General features: G+C 38.8%; 1 pseudogene; it reads right to left on the reverse strand.

Moving 5' to 3' along the window:
- LOC18792483 overlaps positions 1 to 18,746 on the reverse strand; it is a 36,408-nt pseudogene extending 17,662 nt beyond the window's left edge.

The following is a 19,880-nucleotide window of genomic DNA, read 5'->3' on the forward strand; positions in this document are numbered from 1 at the left end:
TGGGGGGGGGGGGCGGGAAGAGAGAGAGAGAGAGAGATACAGACACAGCTTCAACTAACTGCTTAGCTCTAATACGTTTCAATTATATACATAAAACCCCAGAACAACTAATATGGCCCCATCAAAAATTTATTCATCTATGAATTCAGCTCAAGTTTTATGGTCCTTGAAACAAGAACTCAACACCACAAATTGAGAACTATTATGCAATATAAACAAAGCTCATGCTCCCATTTTCCAGAGCACAATTCTTATATGTTAATTCAACCCCACGGAAATCACATGCATCATCTCAAAATGTAGATTAATAAGAATTGATAAAGCACTCTGATTGAGCGTCCTCTAATCTGTACTACTAGCTACTGCCAAAATAACATAATGCATAAAATTTAGAATCTCATTCTCTTTTCATTACCACAGCTTTCTCAGCTAGCAAACAGAAAAATCGTACATTCAAAACTAAGAAAGAGAAACAAAAATAAAGCACAATAAACAAAAAAATCTGTGAACTTACTCTCATTTTTCTCTCCACCAGATGTAGAACAAACCCAAGAAATTAATGTCAGAGGACAATCTTTTGGGGCAAATTCAAGTGCTGCAACCAAACCCACCACAAAAATATCACAACCCCAAAAGCTCCTCCACGAAATCCCCAACGACTCACCAAGACAAAAATTATTTTAGAGAGCGAGGGAGCTGTAGAGAGAGAAGGGAAGAGTTCCTAGAGGGGTTTATCAACCATTGACGGACGCTACCCGACTAGAAAGACTCTACTAAAATTTGAAGTTTTCTCATGCATCATCATGGCAAACTATATTAAGAATATACAGACAATAGGAACAGGAATATGCCTTTTTTCTTTCACATATCTTTTTCTTTCACTAACTCTGGTTTTAAAAGCTTACAAAGTAGCCCCAAAAATCAAACTTGAAAACTTAGAAATTAACCCAAACTAATTACACTAACAGCTATAGCGTGAAGAGGATATGGATATCCATACCTCACTCGAACCTTTCGAAGGTCGCCGCGGCTCAGGGAGGAGCAGGGGTGGCAGGGCTTTAGCCCTGACAGAAACGCCAGCCTTGATCAGAGCTTCTGTGAGAGAAAGAGGCAGTGATGGAGGAGAGAGAAGAAAGAGAGAGTTTGAGAGGGACTGGAAAAAAAATGTGAGGGAGAGGGGACTGAAAAAATTGAGAGGGAGATGAAATCTAGGGAGAGAGTTTGAGAGGGAGAGCGTGAAAACTTTTAAACTAGCGTTGACTACCCTTTAGGCACAGGTGGCTTTTAAAAAAAAATAAGGTCCCTCTTAAAAAAAAAAAAATAGGCAAATCACTTTAGGCATCTATGATTATGAGAGATGATGCTATAAGAATCAAAGGCATCGTCATAAAAAAAATCAAAAATTCATACTAATGTCTTTGTACCTGTTTAATTTCGTTATTTATAAAATCAATGTCTAATGTACTAATAGCATCGATTTTCCGTTTTATTGATGCCTATGTAGTGTTGCTGACAGTGAAATTTGGCATAATGACTTTGGCTGCGAAAAGCTGGGAGTTGCATATTTTGTAGAGGTTTCTACAAGGGGGGGAAACCGTTGGCCAGGGCATGCCGTACTTAGCATGCTTGCAGGCTTGGACTGCATTTGGGATAGTTCGGTTGCAGAAGAATTGGTTGTGGGTGCAGAGGCCTTGTTTGGCCACGGCGGATGAAGAAACTACAACTGTTGTTATTTGGCCGAGTTGTAAGTCATAATGGGGCCATAGCATTGTGAAAGCTTGGTTAGAGAGAGATGTGGTTTGTTTCCTGTTGACATGAGTCTCCTAATTAATCAAGGAGATTTACTTCCTTGATTAATTAAGGGATTTACTTTCCTATTTTTTATAGTTGATAAATCATTGTATAATTAAGAGATACTTTCCTAATTCTTTACTATATCTAATTCCTTGTATAACACCCTGTAAACTCTAAACACAATTTTTTTACTGAGAAGAATAAAGTTAACCTAATACATTCAAACCATATTCATATTTTAGCATGGTATCAGAGCAATCAATCCTCGATTGTCTCTAAATTCTCATATCAAATTTTTTCTTCAAACACACATCCTAAATCCTCATATCAAATTTGTTAATGTATGCATTTTGGGTTTTTCTTTTGCTTCCCTTGACAACTTTGTAATAGGATTTCTATTGTTATTTATCAAGCTCAAGTTTAGATTGAGAATAGCTTCTCTAGGTGTTCTTAACTAACAACTATCATATGGAGGTTCATGCAAATTGGCAAAGGTAAATTGTGCATTGCATAACAATGCATTATACTGTTTTCATAAAATGATGACTAGTCATCTGTTTCTTGGATGACTAGTCATCCTTGCTCTCCAGCTTGATAACCAACTTTTTTGTCCTATTCTTTTTTCTCTCTTGGCTGCCACATGGGATTCTGATCTAAGGGAATTTTTGGTCTGTAAAGGCCTTGCGATTCCTCTTTGGGAAGCCGTCACTTTTGGGGACAAGTTTTGGAAAGTTTCATAGCAACCTTCCTCAAGAGTAACCTTCATATTTTTCATCTTTGAGTTTTCCAAATTGTTTCTTTTTGAAAACTGCATTTGAAATATGAAAACTTCATCTTGCTAGATCAAACACTCTATCATATACATCTAGGTCAGATTCAAGATTGATTTCTTCAAGAGTATGGTTTCTTGAAGAAATTGGTCATTTTCTCCATGAATCCAAATTTCATTTTTGTCTGAGTTAGAGCTTGCAAGCTAGTGCCATGGGATGAAAGAGCTGGAGAAGGAGCTGTCATTGCCATGAAGAACTGAGATTCAAGCTTTGCTAAGTTGGAGAAGAAGATTGCACAAAGGAGGTATAGCTCATCTTCCTAAATAGACCTAGGAATTTCTTGAGCTTGCTAGTGTTCTTTGTAAGAATCATTTTGCTTAGTGGATTGCCTAGTCGGTTGATGACCCCCAATTTTTCCCAATGGTGGGTTTCTGGGTAAACAATTTCTGGTTTCCATCTCTGTAAATTTTCTGGGTTTGTGTTCTTGATAGTTGACTAGTCATCTGAATTTGTGCGGTTGACTAGTCATCTTTTTCTGCTGTTTGGTGTTTGTTTGATTATGTTGTCTTCACACACTTTCACCATAGTTGTTGCTAGCACAGGGGATGCCTAGATTGATGGGTCCTTCTGAGTGCCTAGGTTGTCACTAGTAATTCTCTAGGCCTGCAGGTACATCTTGGTATGCTCTGTTTATGTTATTGTTTGGTATAATTCATATCTAACAGTTGACTAGTCATAAGAGTATTTGGTCAAGATCTAGAGTGTGTGAAGGTTGTTGTGTTCTTGATTGAATATCTTTTAAATTTACCCCTCGTCACCTAAGTACCAATTTCAAAATTTCTTCACACCCAAACCCTAAATCAAATTCCTCATATTTCCAGCTTCAGATTCAAATCTTCATACCCGAATCCTCATATCCTCTTATCACCAAACCCTAAACACATCTTTTTCCTCTTCTCTTAAATCCTTCCGCTGCCATGAATATCGTCTCATATTCCCAAACCACTGCCTCCACTTCGCCATCCTCTAAATTGCCACAACAGGTTCTCACGGTTATGTTTTGCATAGTTCTTCAAAGAAACACATTTGAGTCATTGACACTAGAGCCACTGATCACATGACCTTTGATCCTGGACAAATTACCTCTCATACACCGTCTTCTCAACCGGTGGTGTTTAATGCCAATGGTACCCCCTCCCCAGTAATTGGGGAGGGTTCCCTCTCTCTCTGTGACTCCCTCACTTTGGATTCTGTATTGATTGTTCCATCCTTACATCATAATCTCTTATGTGTTGCCCAAATTACTACGGCTTTGAATTGCACTGTAACCTTTTGCCCTACTCATTGTGTTTTTTAGGACATTCTCAACAACAAGACGATTGGTTGTGGTACTAGGAGGGGCAAACTCTACTATCTGGACTTGGCATCTAACAGTGAAGCCAGCCTCAGTCACGCTTACAAAATTGGGGGTACGAGTGTTGAGAAGCAAACTTCCGAAGTATGGTTATGGCATTGCCATCTTGGACATGCTTCGTTTGGATATTTACATAAGCTATTTCCTTCCTTATTTTCCCAATTAGATATTTCCAGTTTTACGTGTGACATCTGTGAAATAGCCAAGAGCCATTGGGTTCCTCTTCCCTTAAGTTCACATAAAAGTTTGGTTCCTTTTTCTCTTGTTCATTCTGATGTTTGGGGCTCGGCTAAAATTACCACTCTAGGGGGAGCTAGATGGTTTGTCACGTTTATCGATGATTACACACGTATGAGCTGGGTTTCCCTTCTCCAAGCAAAAAGGGAAGTCAGTTCTAAGTTTCAATAGTTCTATCACATGGTGGAGACCCAATTTCATACTAGAATTCAAGTTCTTTGGTCTGACAAGGGAGGAGAATTTCTCAACCATGATCTTAATCAGTTCTTACCAGATCATGGCATCATACATCAAAGCTCATGCCTTTACACTCCCCAACAGAATGGTATGGCTGAAAGAAAGACACTTATTGGAAGAGGTTCGTGCCTCTCTCTTTGGTGCCAATATGCCTCTGTCCTTTTCGGGAGAAGCCGTCCTCTCTGCAGCATATCTTATCAATCGGACTCCCTCCAGTATCCTTAATTTGCAAACCCCCTTCAAACACTCTACCACCATATCCAAATACCTCATACCAAAAACCTAGAACCACAGATTTTTGGCTGTGTGGTCTTTGTCCACTTAAATGATCACCAACGCAGCAAATTGGATACTCGCGCCGAAAAGTGTGTTTTTATTTTGTTACGCACCTCATCAGAAAGGTTACCGGTGTTATCATCCTCCTAGTCAAAAGGTCTATACTTCTATGGATGTTGTGTTCCGAGAACACGACATATATTTTTCAGCCGTACAAGAGGAGCATCGTGATGCCAACACTTCTCAAATTTCAAGACTGTTTCCTTCAGAATTGTCATAGACTGAAAATGACCGGTCGCAGAATACAAGTGACCGGTCGTCGGAGACTCTGCTTGAAAAAGACCGATCGCCTCATGAAAATCTGAATCTACTTCAAAACGACCAGTCGTCAGAGTACCACGATCGGTCGTCTCCCTGCTGTCAAACTAAGGAGGAGAACATTGAGTAGTTTTTGCCCGCTCAGTAATTCTTCAGCTCCAGTACCACACTAATCACCTGCTGAGGATGTCATTCATGTAACATCTTTTTCAAAAACTTATAACATTAATGAAATATCCCGTGATGATTTAATTTCATAAGGCACAGAGCCTGCATATCAGATTCCAAAACGGAAGAACTATGGAAAACCTCCAGTTCACTACGAAGCAGACCTTAATGCAAAAGGGAAATATCCTATCAACGATTATGTATCCCAACAACAAGGAGAATCAAGTTTGCAAGCTTAGAAAGTCATTGTATATGTTAAAGCAATCCCCTAGAGCATGGTTTGGCAGATTCACTAAATCCATGAAGAATTTTGGATATATATAGAGTAATGCATATCACACCTTGTTCTTGAAGCGTGATGTAAGAAGACTTAATGCATTGATTGTTTATGTGGATGACATAGTCGTAACTGAAAACGACACAGAAGAGCAATTGAAACTGCAAAAATATTTGTCTCAGGAATTTGAGATGAAGGATCTAGGAGATCTGAAGTACATTCTAGGAATTGAAGTAGCCAGGTCCACAACTGGTATATTTCTGTCTCAAAGGAAGTATGTATTAGATCTGCTCACTGAAACAAGAATGCTTGGATGGAAACCTGCTGATACAACCATCGAGATGAATTACAAGTTATGTGAAGACATGGATCAAGAACCAACCAATAAGGAACAGTACCAACGCCTTGTTGGAAGGTTGATATATTTAGCTGTCACAAGACCAAATATTGCATATGCTGTGAGTGCGGTTAGTCAGTTTATGCATTCACCCAGTGTGTCCCATAGGAATGCAGTTGATCGAACCTTAAGATACTTAAAGTCAGCACCTAGGAAAAGGTTAACGTTCTCAAAAAATAGAGATTTCGAAGTTGTTGGATATACAGATGCTGATTGGGCTGGCTCCATTACTAACAGACGCTCTACTTCAGGTTACTTCACTTTTATGGGAGGTAACCTAGTCACTTGGCGGAGTAAGAAACAAAATGTGATTTCTCGATCTAGTGCTGAAGTAGAGTATCGAAGAATGGCTCACGGAGTTTGTGAATTACTAAGGATCAAAAGACTATTGACAGAATTGGTGTTCAAGCCAGAAAATCCAATGGAGTTACAATGTGATTACAAGTCAGCCATCGATATTGCCCATAATCTAGTTCAACATGATCAAACTAAACATGTTTAGGTGGATAGACATTTTATCAAAGAAAAATATGAGAAGAAAATCATCCGCCTATCATACGTAAAATCAGAAGATCAGTTGGCAGATATCTTAACCAACGCTGTTTGTGGAAGAGTATTTTATGACTCACTTACCAAGTTGGGCATTGGTGACATATATGCACCAACTTAAGGAGGAGTGTTGACGTGAATCTCCTAATGAATGAAAGAGATTTACTTCCTTGATTAATTAAGGGATTTAATTTCTTATTTCTTATATAGTTGATAAGTCATTGTATAACTAGGAGATACTTTTCTAATTCTTTACTGTATCTAATTCCTTGTATAGCACCCTGTAAACTCTTATATATACCTCCTTATGGAGAAGAATAAAGTTAACCTAATACATTCAAACCATATTCATATTTTAGCATTTCCAAGCTCTAGAAGATTGCCAATGAAAGGAAATGGGTTTGGTCCAGGTGGAAGGCTTGTGGGATTTGATGATCTTCTTGCAAAGGAATAAAAGAGGGCATGGATTGAAACTCAAGAAATCCATAAGACACAATAGTATGAAACTCAAGAAATCCATCTCTCTCTCTCTCTCTCTCTCTCTCTCTCTCTCTCTCAGTTTCTTTTCTCCCAACTCATCTAATTTTCTGTTACATATTATGCATTATATATATGTGTGTAAGGGTGGGCATCAAAACCGGAATACCCAAACCATCCCAAAACCGTTCCAATCTCGTGCCGTCCTGTTTGGTGTTGACGTGTAAACGGGATGATATTGTTGGCGTGACTTGTGGATATTGACTTACTTTCCTTACACACCAAGAATTCCTATTATAATTGTAATTGATTTACTTTAATTCCTGATTTCCTACTGTAAATAGATTTAAGAATTTATTATTTACTTGCCCATTCAGGTTTCGTTGTATTATAAATATAACCTCCTACAAGGAGAAGAATACACAGAAAATTCCCACAAACAAATATTCTCTCATAGTTTTCATATTTTAGCATGGTATCAGAGCCAGGTTCTTGGAATTGCTGACTCTAGTTTCAAACCCCCGCCGCCGCTATGGGGGTTGATGATTTTTTCAAACCTTATGGAGGTAGTACCACCGACTCCTTCTCTCATTCTCAACCAACCATCGTTGAGTTGAATGCCCAGATGGCTCCGCCCATACAGATGCAGACTTTGACCCTGAACCCGATCTAGAATCAGGATCCTCTTTTGACGACCCCGACCCCGACCCCGACCCCGACTATGACTACGACGACGAAGACCCCGACCCCGACTACGAAGACGACCCCGACCCCCACTCCGATGATGACCCCAATCCCGAATTTGTCTCTGATTCAGACCCCGATCCCAATTTCGACTCCGACTCCGGCCCCGACTCAGGCTCAGATTCCGATCCAAATTCCTACTCAACCTGTATCCTATGCATCTTCCGCTGCACAGATTATGACTTCTAGACTAACGACCCAGACACATGGACCAAATTGCGCATATTGTGGTGATCCGAGACACACTTGTGAGACTTGTTTTAAATCGCATGGCTACCCCGATTGGTGGGCTACTCTTACAGATCGAGGACAATGCAATATGACCAGTAATGGTACTAGTTATGGATTCCATACTTCCGATAAGATTGATTCCAAGAGCTGGATAATTGATTCTGATGCAACTGATCATATGACGTTTGACCCTGATGATTTTCTGAATACTACACAACCTCGACGAACCTGTATTGCAAATGCCAATGGTGTTACTTATCCTGTGATAGGGGCTAGCACTGTTGCACTCTCATCCTCTCTCACCATGTCTAATACTTTACTTGTTCCATCTTTATCCACTAAATTGTTGTCAGTTAGTCAGCTTACTGAATAATTGAATTGTTGTGTACTCATTTACCCGAGTTTTTGTTTGCTTCAGGATATTCACACTAAGGAGATTCTTGGTCGTGGTACTAAGAGAGGGGGGCTATATTATGTCGATGACTTCAGTCCCGGCGTGGCTAACAGTGTGACACATCCCTTTGATAGCAAACAAAAGCAAATCTGGTTGTGGCATCGTCGATTGGGACATCCATCTTTTAGTTATATGAAGCATCTTATACCAGATTTATTCTCAGGTTTCAAAGACTCCGATACTTGTATTTTGGCCAAGAGTCACCGTGTGCCGTACCCGTTGAATACGAACAAGTGTACTACTCCATTTACGTTAATTCACTCTGATGTCTGGGGACCTTCGCCTATCACTGCTCCTTCTGGTGTTTGATGGTTTGTCACATTCATCGATGATTGTACACGAATGACATAGCTTTATTTGCTGAAGAATAAAAATGAAGTGTTTTCCCGTTTTCAGTCCTTCCACAAACAGATGAAAACTCAGTTTAATGCTCAAATCCAGATTCTTCGCTCAGACAATGGTGGAGAATTTGTCAATCATGACTTTCAGACTTACTTTCAACAACATGGAATTATCCATGAGACGACTTGTTCTCAGACACCACAACAAAATGGTGTTGCTGAATGAAAGAATCGACATCTTCTTGAAACCGCCTGAGCACTTTTGATTGGCGCTCATGTTCCTCGCCATCACTGGGATGATGCTATTGTCACTGCAGTTCACCTAATCAACCGCATGCCTTCTGGTGTATTGACCTTTAAAACTCCCTTATAGGTGCTTGCACAACACAGACCTCTGCCCTCTGTTTTGGTACTCACACCCCGAATCTTTGGATGTGTGGCTTTCGTTCATCTCCACAAAAATCAACGTAGCAAACTTGATCCCTGTGCGCTTCGTTGTGTTTTTGTGAGTTATGCCACTCATCAGAAAGGTTACCGTTGTTATTACCCTCCTACCCAATGAACCTATGTCACTTTGGATGTGACCTTTTTGGAATATGAACTGTTCTTTCATAACCCATCATCCAATTCTGCTCTTCACGGGGAGATACGAAGTGAAGAGCAGAATTGGAGCAACTTGGAAAACAAAGAAATTCTTCTATGTACAGAAATGATTGATCATCCCGAGTCTGGAGCACGAGATTACTCTCTGTTAAAAAGCGACCAATCGCCCATTCATAGCGATCAATTGCCTGACCCACCTGATCCATGTGAAGATATTTTTGATCCAAGTCTCACACCTACAGACAATACAGAACAACAAGATGAAGACCCCCTTCTAACTTAACAGTACCAACAGACCAATCTCCTGAGAATATCCTTGAGGTAACTACTCCTACTAGACTTGTCCATTTAGATGATAAAACTCTTGGATATCAATTACCTTTCAGGCAAAATCGTGGGAAGCCACCAAACCGTTATTCACCTGATATTGGCAAGACATCCAAGTGTCCAATTGCAAATCATGTATCCACTGAGAAGCTGTCTGAACCACTCAAGGCTTTTGTGCATCAGTTGTCTGCTATCCATATTCCAACCAAGGTTTCTGAAGCATTGAAAGATCCTAAGTGGGTCCAAGCTATAAAAGAGGAGATGAAAGCTCTTGAGAAAAATCAGACTTGGACATTGGCGACTATACCACGAGGAAAAAAGACTATCGATGTAGATGGGTGTTTACTATAAAACACAATACAGATGGATCTATCGAGCGATACAAGGCAAGACTTGTGGCAAAAGGGTACACACAGACCTATGGTATAGACTATGAAGAAACTTTTGCACCAGTTGCAAAGTTAAACACCGTCAGAGTCTTATTGTCCCTTGCAGCTAATTTGGATTGGCCACTACACCAGTTTGATGTAAAGAATGCTTTTCTACATGGCGAACTCACGGAGGAGGTGTACATGGACATTCCTCCTGGATATAATACTACTCAGACTGGAACAGTTTGCAGGTTACGAAAAGCATTGTATGGATTGAAACAGTCACCACGTGCATGGTTTGAACGGTTCACCATGGCAATGAAGAACAATGGTTTCAAACAATGCAACTCAGGTCATACTCTATTCTTGAAACATCGAAAAGGGAAGGTAACAGCATTAATAATCTATGTTGATGATATGATTATTACTGGGAATGATAAACAGGAAATATCACAGCTACAAGACTATCTGGCTACGGAGTTTGAGATGAAGGATCTAGGTGGACTCAAGTATTTCTTGGGAATTGAGGTGGCTCGATCGCAGCAAGGCATATTTCTCTCTCAAAGGAAATATGTCTTGGACTTGTTGACAGACACAGGAATGCTAGATTGTAAACCTGCGGACACTCCTATTGTTCAGAATCATCATCTTGGAGAATATCTGGATCAAGTTCCAACTAACAAAGAAAGATACCAAAGGCTAGTGGGAAGATTGATCTATTTGTCACATACTTGACCAGACATTGCTTATGCGGTGAGCGTTGTCAGTCAATTTATGCACTCTCCAAGTGAAGACCACATGAATGCAGTTCTTCGGATACTTAGATATTTGAAGTCTGCACCTGAAAAAGGACTTATGTTCTCAAAGCATGGTCATCTAAATATTGATGGTTATTCAGATGCAGATTGGGCAGGTAATGTAACAGATAGAAAATCCACATCGGGTTACTTCACATTCGTGGGAGGTAATTTGGTGACATGGAGGAGCAAGAAACGGAATGTAGTAGCTTTATCCAGTGCAGAAGCCGAGTTCAGAGGCATGACTAAAGGGATTTGTGAACTTCTTTGGTTAAGAAAGTTGCTTATTGAACTCGGGTATAAACCTACATCCACAATGAATCTCTTTTGTGACAACAAGGCTGCTATAGCCATTGCACAGAATCCGGTTCAACATGATCGTACTAAACATGTTGAGGTGGATCGACACTTCATCAAACAGAAGCTTGAGGCTAAAGTGTTTCAGTTTCCTTTTGTGAAATCCGAGGATCAATTGACAGATATTTTGACAAAGGCGATTTCCAGTAAAGCATTCCACAATTCACTGGATCAGCTGGGCATTGGCGACATCTATGCACCAACGTGAGGGGGAGTGTTGGCGTGACTTGTGGATATTGACTTACTTTCTTTACACACCAAGAATTCCTATTATAATTGTAATTGATTTACTTTAATTCCTGATTTCCTGCTGTAAATAGATTTAGGAATTTATTATTTACTTGCCTATTCAAGTTTCGTTGTATTATAAATATGACCTCCTACAAGGAGAAGAATACACAGAAAATTCCCACAAACAAATATTCTCTCATAGTTTTCATATTTTAGCAGACATCGTGTCATCCTGTTACTGTTTGGCACGACATTGGTTTCACATTTGTGATCCCGATTGGTGTCATACCGTACCAAACAGTACATTTGTTTTATTAATCCTAATTTAATTTCAGCCTACTCTCCTCCACAGATTTCTTCGACTCCTCTCTCTCTTTGTTTCTCTGCGTCCCTTCCTCTATCTAATTCTAATTCTTCTCTTCTCTTCTCTCCTCCTTTCTCAATCTTTCTTGATAGAAATGAGGTCTTTTTGTTCTCTTTTCCTTTGATGGGTTTTTGAAAGAAAAAAAGGTTTGTTCTCTTTTTGTTCTCTTTTCCTTTGATACGCATCCTTCCTGTTACAGTTGGATCCTTTATCCTGGATTAAATTGATTGTCTTCATCTAATGATATATTGCAAATATCTGGAGACTTTCTTTTATGAAATTTAGGTAGGTATTGGAGGTTTCCTGTGCAGCTGCCAAATTTCACTTCTTTGGTTTCTGGATTTGGACTTTACGTTTTCAATGACATTTTACACGCATTAGCATTTTGGGGTTATCTAGAAGTCGAGTTTTCTGGATATGAGAAGTAATGGTAGTTGGGTTTTCTCTTTTAATTGAAAAGAACACTACTTTATTACAGGTTTAGGTGTTTGGTTAAGTTTAGATCTTTAACAATATCAGTGGGACTCTTGCTCCTTTTAATCCATCACTGCCAGTGTTTGGTTATGAAATTTTGCAGATTGTTTACGGTATCAGCATTGATATCGAATTATATCGATCTCGTTTAGGTTTGGTATAGTTTGAACGTGTTTTCAAAAACAACCATCATGTCTCATCCCATTTCGATTCCCCTATTCAAGATTGACACCGAAATAACCTCTATTCTGTGTCATCTCGTATCGTGGCCAGCCCTATATGTGTATATCTTTTAGGAGACATATAGGGAAAGTCAACTATTTATATCTTTTAGGAGACAAATATGAATAGCCACTTGGCGTGACATCAGGAATTTGACGGTATATCTACTAGTTTATTGGTATAGTTCATGGCCGTGAATTATTGATAAAGGAAAAAGACAAGGAAAAATGTATAAAGTAATTTCTTTTTGTTGTAAAATAACTGGGATATGTGCGAATATTGAGCTGCACGTAAAGTAGATGAGACACAGTATTTAAAGAGGTTCGGCTATGCCTACGTCCCCGGAGAGCAGCAGTAGTAACTTTTCCACTATGTAATATAATAGGGCTACAACTTTAGTGTTTACAATATGTATGGCTCACTCAATTTTCTCTCTTGGAGAATTTCTCTCTTGCTCTCTTTCCTCTCAACTCACTCACCCTCTTTCTTCCTTCTCTTCCTCTTCTCTCATTTCATCTTCTCATTACAAGCAAATATAATGCCTATTTATAGGCAAAGCAAATGGCTTGGTTTGGTGGGTGTGTGATTTGGTTTGGTAGGTGTGTGGTTTGGTTTGGTAGGTGTGTGGTTTGATTTGGTGGGTGTGTGGTTTGAATGTTAGAGCATGTGGGCTTCACCCATTCTTCTTTACAACACTCCCCCTTGGAGACCACATGTCCCTAGATTGGTTGCCTCATTAAAACCTTGCTTGGAGAAAAACCCAGTGAGGTAGAAAACTGATGGAAGGAAGAAAAAAGAGTACAGCAATCTGTATAGCATACTTCTGGATGCTCCCCCTGATTAATATCTCCCCCTGATGTCTTCATGACTATCTTTTGGAGTGAGAATCTTTCGGAGTGAGTGGAGGATATAGCCATTAATAATTCTTGTAGTTGAGTAAATAAATATATTTCCAGTGAGCTATCTCTATGTAAATCATAGAAATTTTCAGAGTCCGCGTTTCTAACAAAACTTGGGCTATTTGTAAGTTCACTTGAAAGAATATGCCCGTACATGGTGTTATGCGGAGATAGCATCAAATATACCTCACATCATCCCAAAATGATGGTGATGGAGTTGAGCCCTATCTGGAAAATATGATGTCCGGTCCAATATACTTCCGGAAAATCATTAAAATGTCCAACGGATAATCCTCATAAAAATGCTTCAATACTTTCTTAGTATAAGCAAGAATCTCGTTGGCATAATGCTCGATCCTTAAGTCGAGACAAATATTTCTTGAACTCTTCAGAAGCTTTAATGTGTTGCAAACACATTATAATCCATGTACTCACTGAGACAATTTATGCACATTAGTATTGAGTACAGATTTTGTGCTTCAGGCACATGTCCTTCAGGGACTTGCTTCATGCAATTTCAATCCTTTCAAGGATTTTGTTTAAAGGGATTAAACTTTATGACACATTATATAGCTTTAATCCAGCTATTTATACATCTTTAGGGAATCGCTTCTGGCAATATGCTCTGTGCATTTAATACCCCTTAAAGATAATATGTTGGTCTCCGTAAATGTGTAATAAAGGGGCACAATTGAATCTATAAATATGGAGAAAATCCAACGTTCCTTATTTATGCCAAAAATATTGTGTCATACAAAGTAGGTATATTCCCTTCTATTCCGAACACCCAAGTATAACTTTCAGTATTAACATCTTTTGGGGTTCGTAATGTGGGTTTGTTCTTTCACGTTCATTCTCATCTATAATGGAATTACCTCATTCCATTTTGGCCAATGATATTGTCGACATTTAATAATTGAACGTGGTTCCAATTAACGCAGCCCATTGATGATTTGAGTAGCTACTCTAAAACCAAAAATTGTCATTCATCAATTCATGATCTCACCATTCTCATTTGCATGCGCATGCATCAATTATAAGCATTTCTTTGCTTTTGGGTACCCAAGCCACTTCATGGGGCTTTTATTATGTGAGAATGTGGATTATAACCTCCAATGGAACGTTATTTTACAGTAGGGCGTGGATAATCTCTATTTAGGGAGTTGGAACATTTAGAACCCATATATCTGTCATGCTGCAGGCATGCCACAGATTAATACATACATGTCAATTAATTTCTGGGACTTTAACCCATACTATTTGCTACGCATTAGGCGTGCACAATATCAATATTGACATGTCAAAGGATTGTCCTTTCGGGACTTCAATCAACATCATTTGCTACGCAACAGGCGTGCATCATATTGATCACTGCTATACCCATGTTCTGTTCTTATGGGACTTTAATCTGTGCAATGTATTATCAATGTATCCAACTTGCAATCTGTAAAATTTGCATTAATAATTCATGGATACATACAAGCCATTCTTTTAGAACAGACTTATCTCCCCATTTGGTTACCTTTCAAGATAAAATATCAAATAAGTATATAAGCATATAATAACACAAATATTGCTTACATCCTTAGGTGGGAGAAACTTTTCTTAAGTATCATTCAAGCTCGTATCGGCCCAATAAATATAATGTAGCGCTTGATGATCTAGTTATATCCTGCAAGAGCAAAATCACAACTCTTTTCTCTGTCAAAAACAAATAACTCTCAGGGTTAGGATCACTCCATGGATTCTTTCTTCAGATGTTCATTCTAAAGAAATAAAATCTCTTATGAACAGAGAGTTACAAAAAGAGAAAAAATGCAAAAAAATTGTGATATTGATTGCAAGAGAAGGTAAGCAATCAGGGAAGGAAGCTGGTGGGAGCAGACAACAAGCTCAGCAATCAAGGAAGGAAGCTGGTGGGAGCAAACAACAAGCTCTCATTTCTTCTAGTCTAGAAGAACTTCCGGAGATTAGAGCATAAGGTTGCCTTCACAGTTCCCTGATGTGGCGAAAACGTGATCAAGGATAGTCTCGCTTCCTGAATGGATGATCAGAGATAGTCTTGCTTCTCGGGCATGTTAAGTGCTCACTGATAAGAAAAACAAGTAGATATCGCATCACTAGGTATGGAGAAAACTGGATGTCTTCTGCAAAGAAAATTTCGTTAGTAACATATTTATACACAAATAAGAGGAATAGGTAGAACCGGTGAATTTCAAATTAACCATAAGAAAATTGCGAGATTCTCGGGGTGCTTTTGAAAAAATAGCTCTGTGAAATCCGCAAAGCAAGATCGGCTTTTGACGAAAATAATACTTTGAAAACGCCGAAAGTGCCGACAAACATTAATGGAGGCCACGTGAAGTTTTGGAAAAAGAGAATATGGGGATCCGAAAAGATATTGGGATCCTGAAAAACTGTAGCCATATTTCCTCCTATAGATATTGCCTTTGCAAAACTTGATTGGAGCAACTGCGTTTCAACTTAACTTCCTTCATTTTCTGAAACTTTAGTTTTCTTAAGACTTTCTTCGAAACCTTCTTAAAAATGGCTTCCTCTTCTTCCTGCCCAAATTATTTCAATTTAAATGATGCTCCCACAACAAATAGTGACGCCAAAGTTTGGCGTCCATCCTTTGTATCCCAAAATCGTCATCTCACAGTTAATGATTCTGTGATGATGAATGATGCTACTGCTGTCATAGTAGCTAGGAATTTCATTACTCCAATGGATGAAATGCTGTTAACAGGGAGATCTGAGGAAGAGGCTATTGATGACTCAATGGCGTTTAGCATTCAGAGTGCTGCTTCTGTTTCTAACATGGCTGATCGTTTGCGTGCCAGAGCAAACGAGGTTGAGAGGTTAACAACTGAAAATTCGTCTCTCCAAAGAATGCTTCATGAGTCTCAACAGGAGGTTGAGAAACTTAAAGGAGAGAATAATGCCTTGTTGAAACTGGTGAGTTCGTACTCTGTTGATACACTGAGAAGGCTAGACATGCTGCAGGTCTCCAATGAAAGAATTTTGGGAGACCACGAGAGGCTCATGGCTAAGCTTAAGAGGCGTCGTCCTCTTCCTTCAGAGGCTTCCAGAACATAATGTAATTTTATAGATTTTACAGGGCCTGCACCTTCATGGCAGGTGGAAAAAATCTATCTGTTGTATGTTCCTGTAATAATAATTGCGCACATTCTTAAACTTGCACCTGTGGTTTTTACGTCTTTTCAAAATGACGGTTTGGAACCTTGTGCCTTATAAGTTCAAATAACCACATTGACTCTCCCAAATTTCATATTTCAACGTATGGGAGTTTTGGCCTGGGCTAAACACAAACTCAGAATTTATTCGCCCTTTTCAAATGGACATGAAATATGAATTGAGTAAAAGCCACGATAATATCGCAATATAGTAGTGAAGAGCATTAACTACTACACACCCACAAACTCAAGTTCGGGATCTCTCATACATTTGGATCCATGGGCTTCTGGCCCAGATATAACAAAATATGTGGGGGGGCCTCAATTCATCATTTGAGGTTTATACTGATATTATCCATTTCACAGTGTATTCTTAACAACCGAAATTCACAAAATATATTTCTTCCTTGAGGTGTCGATTATAACATAATCGAACTTTATTAAATTCATCATTTTCTTATGCCAAAGAAATATGTGGCGTACCACAATCTGTAATAATACCTCAAGGGTTGTTCATTTAACTGTTGGAGCTTTAGGTTCTTAACACTGTTAGATTTTGAACTTCAGGCCAAAATCACATATTCTCATGGTATGGACATTCAATCCCCTTAGATTTTGAACTTCGGGCCAAAATCACATATTCTCATGGTATGGACATTTTACAATTTTTTGTACATATTTCTGGACTTCAAGCCCTTACATAATTGTCCATATTTTGAGGAACTTCTGGCATCTCATTTAATTGATCATCCATGAGTTTAAGAAACTGCAGGTTCCCTTTTGAATATAGTGACGGTTTACCCAAAATGGTTAATATTTATGCATACGTCACTATTCATGTATACGGTACTATTCATCAAATCATGAATACGTATCTATTCATGTGTACAGTACATTTGCCAGTACAGTTATTATTCATGTGTACGGCACTTTTAACCAATACGGTACTGTTACATCATCAAGGAACTCTAGGTCCTTATTTACATGTCAAGGATCAAGGATCTTCAAGTCCGATCTCTTGTTTACAAGTATAGTACCGGAGAGACTGCCAGCTCTCATATCAATATCATTATCAAGGATCTTCAAGTCCTAATGTAATTGTATGATGAGGATCAAGAAACTTCCGGTCCTGATCTGCATACTGTAAAAAACTCATCATACAGAACAATTAATCCATAAAATAAATTGTTGGTAAATAAATTACTAGTATGGACGATAAACTCGCACCATACTTTAAATAAATGTAAATATGCGGTAAAATAAATTCATAAATTAAATTGCTTGTTGTATGGACGTTAATCCCGCACCATACCTTAAATAAAATTAAATGTGTGGTAAAGTAAATTCATAAAGTATGAGGGTTAATTCCACATCATACTTTAAGTAAAAGTAAATTTGCGATAAAGTAAACGTGCTTGTATGGGCACTAATTCTGCTCCATACATTTAAATAAAAGTAAAGGCGTGGACGATAAACCCGCACCACCCTTTTAAATAGATAATGTTGTATGGGTAATAAACCTACACCATACAGTAAATAATGTACAGTAAAGTAATTTCATAAAGTATGAGGGTTAATTCCACATCATACTTTAAGTAAAAGTAAATTTGCGATAAAGTAAACGTGCTTGTATGGGCACTAATTCTGCTCCATACATTTAAATAAAAGTAAAGACAATTATTTGTGGATTCATATCAACACCACAATCAAATAATATAGTAGTTAATGCTCTTCACTACTATATTGCGATATTATCGTAGCTTTTACTCAATTCATATTTCATGTCCATTTGAAAAGGGCAAATAAATTCTGAGTTTGTGTTTAGCCCAGGCCAAAAGTTCCATACGTTGAAATATGAAATTTGGGAGAGTCGATGTGGTTATTTGAATCTATAAGGCACAAGGTTCCAAACCGTCATTTTGAAAAGACGTAAAAACCACAGGTGCAAGTTTAAGAATGTGCGCAATTATTATAACAGGAACATACAACAGACAGATCAAAATGGAAGAGAACAAACATTCAATAGAGATCAGTTCCTATACTTCCTCTATATCTCAATTCCCTCTCTCCAATTCCTCTTGATTTATAACACGTTATCAGCACGATTATCTCTAAAATACCAGCTGGGAAATTCTTCAAAGCTTCCATCGTTTTCTTCCGCAAATGAAGACCTTGCTGTCTCAGACTCTCGTCCAACCGAGCCCACACCTTCTCAGCCATTTGCCATTGGCCACCACCCTCACTAAATTTTAAACAATACTTGGTCTTTATTCCAAAGTTGCTCAACTTTGCTTCCACACATTCGAAGCTCAACAAGATTTTCTGGAGAAAATTTTGATGGCAAAGACTTCAAAGGATATTCCTCCCAGCAAAGATAGCCAATAGAATTGGGAAGAGGAACTTTTAATTTGCAGTACTTTCCAAAGCTAGAATCAACATTGAGTAATCTTACATCTTTTTGAAATCTGCATGATCCAAGCGTAGTTGTCCACTCTTAGAGCTGTTAAAGAATATTGCTTGAACCGTTTCAGTCCCCTGACAATCAAAAGCACTCCAGGCCTTCTTCAAAGGCCATCGCTCAGACCATCCTCACCTAGGACCTGGCCGACGAGCTCGTCCTCATCAACGCCAAACCAGAGACTAGATAGCACGACGTGGATGAACACGGAGATTCTGGTGACGTGCATCAAAAACTTCAGGCGAAACCGGGGACCCGTTTCGGGGATTTTGAAAGGTTATGTGGGTCTGAGCACCGTCGCCACCGACCTCGTCGAGATCCAGATCAACTCGTCCGTGCTTAACTACGAGTTCATAACCCACAGACTCGGCCTCATCCCATTGACATCCGACCAGCAAATAGGTTCTTGGGGCTGTTGTCAGATATGGAGGTTTCAAACAATATTAATTCTTCTCAGAGCAAAAGCTTTGGGGGCCTTGAAACTGCTGTGAGGTTATAAATATTTTTAAAAAAAAAAAAAAAAAAAAACCAGATATGCTTTCAAACGAGGAGCCAAGTTGATATCCTTGATGATGGATATCGATGGAGGAAGTATGGTCAAAAAGCAGTGAAGAAACATTTTTCTAAAATGGAGGTAAGCCACTAAAAGTTGTTGACAGGTCGGTGTTGATTTGATGCAAGGCACTGGAGATCGAGCCTAGTGGGATACAGCAAGATTGATCAGCCTAGTGGAAAGAAGAAAAGCCAACGTGACATATCTAGCTTTCCACTAATATATCAGTATAATAATATTATACTATTTGATCGTGGTGTTGATAAGAACCCACCAATAATTGCCTTTACTTTATCGCAAATTACTTTACTGCACATTATTTACTGTATGGTGTAGGTTTATT

Source organism: Prunus persica, chromosome G1 (genome assembly GCF_000346465.2).
Source record: "Prunus persica cultivar Lovell chromosome G1, Prunus_persica_NCBIv2, whole genome shotgun sequence".
Lineage (NCBI taxonomy): Eukaryota > Viridiplantae > Streptophyta > Magnoliopsida > Rosales > Rosaceae > Prunus > Prunus persica.